Source organism: Penaeus japonicus, unplaced genomic scaffold (genome assembly GCF_977035675.1).
Source record: "Penaeus japonicus unplaced genomic scaffold, GWHDUDI00000001_assembly GWHDUDI00000028, whole genome shotgun sequence".
Classification (NCBI taxonomy): domain Eukaryota; kingdom Metazoa; phylum Arthropoda; class Malacostraca; order Decapoda; family Penaeidae; genus Penaeus; species Penaeus japonicus.
This window is the reverse complement of record NW_028234430.1, coordinates 20,277,907-20,282,906: the sequence shown is the minus strand read 5'-3', so window position 1 is coordinate 20,282,906 and position 5,000 is coordinate 20,277,907.

Here is a 5,000-nt window from a genome sequence, read left to right as displayed (position 1 = left end):
GTTGTTGTTTTTCGACCGCGGGTTCTACGGTTGGCGAAAAATGCAGCTTACGAACAATTTCTTTTGGCATAAGTGATCAGAAATAATATCAACAAGGAACGCCAACTTGTTCCTGATTTGTGTCGAAGAAAATTTTGAAAATTCCATTCGGCACCCTACCTTTTATCGGACGTTCCCAAGTATCACACAATCTATTGATGGGAGTTTCTGCTTTTGAATAATTTATTGATATCAGCTTTGGGAAATCTTTTTCATAGTGATAAAACATGATTGCATACAAATGATGATAGGATTTACGATGACAGTGATAACAATAACATAGATGATAATGATAATGATATTTGAAATAATGACAATGATAAAAATGACAATAGCAAGGTTTAAGATAATGGTAATGATTATAATAGTGATGATAATAAATAATTTAGGAAAGGAATAATGTATATAAACATTAGCAATCACCAAAAGATAGAAGTTAATAACAATACTGATAAAGGAGATGAAGAAAACTAATAATGATTACGATAATGAAAATGAAAGACGATAATAGCATTAACAATAACAATTATAATATGCAATCACTAATGATGATACTGTTCATGATAAAATGCTAATGATAATAATGATAATGACAACGAAAGCAATAGCAATGCTAATGCTAATAATGAGGATAATGATAATAATGATAATAACGCTGATAATGATGTTATCAGTTATAATGATCAATGATAATAATAATAATAGCAATAATTAGTATGATGATAACGATAATGATAATATCGTTAACAAAAAATCTTCAGTTCAGTTCAGTTCAGAGAGCTTTGCGAAGACATCGCTTCGCCCAGGCTATATGCACGTGGCAGCCCAGCAACTGCAAGAGTGTTAATTTCAATAATGACGATAACGATAATGATAGTAATAACAGTAATACCGATTTTGATAATATTGATAACAATAATGATAATGATAATAATCATAACAACAACAATAAGGCCAATATTTGATTATAATGATGATACAGGTGATAACGATTTTCATACTAATGATAATAATGACAGTAATTATAACAATAGTAATCATGGTGATAATGACAATACAAAAATGTTTACAGAAAAGATTATGGTAAAAAGAATAATAGTAATGAAAACAAAATTGATAGTTATGAAGAATATAGATTGTTCTAATTACTTGGTATATGCAAACTGATGGTATTGAATACAGTGATAAAAAAGAAAAAAAAGAAGAAGAAAACAATCATAACTCAATCATGGATAAGGTAAATAAATATCTATATGAAAATTAGAGCAGTCTTTAGAAAAATGGAGCGAGTTTAGCGCGGGCACACTATTAGAGCACGAAGGTGAGTGGTGTTATCCGCAACTGGGCTTAATAAAACAGTCTATCTTCGTTAATTGCATGTCAACTCTCACATCGCAGCGGAAGGTGGAGTCAACCTATCTTTTGATTGATTAGAGGTGATTTTTATTTTTTTATTTATTTATTTTTTCCCTAGGTTTCATTTGAGATCTCCTGAGGAAAAATACCCTCTAACGGTAGATAGCCCGAAGTGTTCTGAAGGATGATTTTCCTCTGTCGCATCACACAAGGTTCCTTCTGATCAAAGTCCTACCTCTTTAGGAGACAGAAAACCAGGTAAGTTTCTGTTGATTCTGTATCGATGGTTGATAGCTTAAGCCTTCGGTGGTTCGTGGCCTAAGGTCCTCATGAAAGAACATGGGACAGTGTCTCTCTTTCATGTAACCGCTAGTGAGTTGTTTTAGTGTTCTGATTTTTATTATGTTTCTTTTGAATGTTACTTATAGGCGTTACTTTTGCAATAACGTAGATAATAATAGGGATACTAATAATGATAAAGGTGATGGGAATAATGATAATGATGATGATAATAGTAATGATAATAGCAAAATTTATGATAGCAGTAAGATGATGGTAGCAACAGTAATAATGATATTGCTATTGATAATATTAATGATAAGGATAATAATGATGTCAGCAATAATAATAAGAGAAATAATCACACTAATAATAGTAATAATAATAACAATAAAGATAATAACATTCAAAATGATAGTAGTGGTAATGATGATTATAATAATGATAACAGTGATAACAAAGATATTAAAAAGATGATAATAACGATTATACTGATGATAGTAATAATGATGATGAAAAGAACAGCAGCAACAATGATAATGTCAATAATGATAAGGGTAACAATAATAATGGAAATAGTAATGGTAATATTAATGTCAGTAATGATAACAAAAGTAATATAATAACTAAAGTACTGATAGTATTGAGTAGAAGAGTGATTTTGATAACAATAGTATTATGATACTAAATATAGTAAAAAAAATAAGATCAAATGTAATAAAAGTGGGTTATGATAGATGTGATAACATCAATGATAATGACTGTTATTTCAATAGCTATTAAGATTATGGCAATAATGATAAAAATGATGATAAAAATTGTTATATTATTACTGCTCTTTTTATGATCATAATTGTTATCAATATTATTATCATTATTATTACTAATATTATCATCATTATTATTATCACTGTAATTATTATCATTATTTATTATCATTATCATTATTATCATAACTATCATTGTGATTATCATTATTGTCATCATTATGATTATGATGATAATGATGATTATAGTAATAGTAATGGTAATAATGGTAAAAAAGATGTTGATAATGATAACGATAACAGGCATATATATAACATATATATAACATATACCTATAAATGTATATATACATATATATATATATATAAATATATATATATATATGTATATAAATGTATATATACATATATGTATATATATATAAATATATATATATAATATATATATATATATTAATATATATATATATATATATATATACATATATTATATATATATAATATATATTATATATATATATATATATATATATAATATATATATATATATATATATATATATATATATATTATATATATATATAGAGATATATATAGATATATATATATATATATATAGATACATATAATATATAGATATATATATATATATTTATATATATATTATATATATATATACATATATATAATATATATATATATATATATATATATATATATATATATATATATATATATTATATATATATATATATATATATATATATATATATATATTATATATATGTGTGTGTGTTGTTATTGTATTATTATGTATATATTTACATATATATATATATACATATATATATATATATATATATATATATATATATCTATATATAATATATATTATATATATATATATATATATATATATATATATATGTGTGTGTGTGTGTGTGTGTGTGTGTGTGTGTGTATGTGTGTGTGTGTGTGTGTTTGTTGTGTGTGTGTGTGTATGTGTTTATGTGTAAAAAAAGACATAATTTCCTTGCATGATATCTATAATTTCTCTCGCAGTCTCATCCCCCCCCCTTTCTCTTTCTCTTTCTCTCCCCCCTCTCTCTCTCTTTCTCTTCCCCCCCCCCTCTCTCTCTCTCTTTCTCTCTCTCCCTCTCTCTCTCTTTCTCCCCCCCCACCCCCTCTCTCTCTCTCCCTCTCCTTTTTTCAAGGTTGATGAAAAGACCATGAAAAAGGGGCCATCAAATTGAGAGAAATATCTGTTATCACCAGAGAAATCCTGCGCCCATTTTCATCTGAACTGAGTCAATAGGAAGGGGTTATAAACTTTTATTAGAATGGCAACACTGACAGACACATCGCTGCCGGGGGTGAGGGGGGTAGGGAAGGGAGGGGTGGGGGGGTGGAGTAAATTGGGTCGGGGTTGTCTTCTTTTGCGTATCTCTTTATATTCATTTTTTAAAATTGATTGTGGGAACATAAAAGACGGGATTGGCCAATAATTTTACTAGCCAGAGGACAATATGAGATAGAATAAAAATGATAGTAATAACTAGAGCGAGATCGGGAAAGAATTGCTCTCAAAAGAATAGCATACGTGGTACGAAAGACGAGATAAAAAGACAAAACGCAGCGTCGTTATTATCATTTAAAAAGCCAAGTAAATAGAAAAAAAGGAAAATAAAAAAGGCCGAACTAACACCGATGTAAAAGAGAAACTCCCCCAAAACAAGTGAAAAAAAAACACGAAACAAGCATAAACAAAAATACAAACAAAAATGAGAAAACTAATAGAAAAAATACGGACGCGAAAAAGGCGACAGAAATGCAAAAGGGAAAATATTCCATCAACAATCGTTCGCATTAACGGGATGTTGAATGCTCTGTGTTGTCGGCCGAGCAGCGTGAATGTTCGAGAAATGTCTACAGGAATGTGAGCGCGGATGAGGAAGCGGGAAAATTGATATGGCTTAGAGAACCCGGATATTCATTCCATTTCTTGCTTGAATGATGTGAAAGAGCTCGTGAATTGAGTGCATCTATAGAAAGATCAAATCCGTAGGAAGGGCACGTATGTTGTAGAATACAAATGTCCAAAGTTTATATGTGATACATGTAAAAGAAAAACAGATAGCATACATATGTAAATGTTGCGTGCATGAACACACACACACACACACACACACACACACACACACACACACAAAGCGTCAACATCACACAAATAGATTCACAAACCAAGGATAGTTCCGTGTCAATATTTCCGGATCGACAACACACACACACACACACACACACACACACACACACACACACACACACACACACACACACACACACACACACACACACACACACACACACACACACGCTCAAACACACATACGCATACAATCTCATTTCCTCTCTCCCGTCTTTGTTTACCCACAATTTTAGCACGAGTTAAAATTCCCAAAAGCAAGAAATCACACGAGGGGAAAATGAGGAGAGAGAGAGAGAGAGATAAAAAGAGCGATGCGAGAATAACGACACGAGGTCATCGATCCTCATAAACAG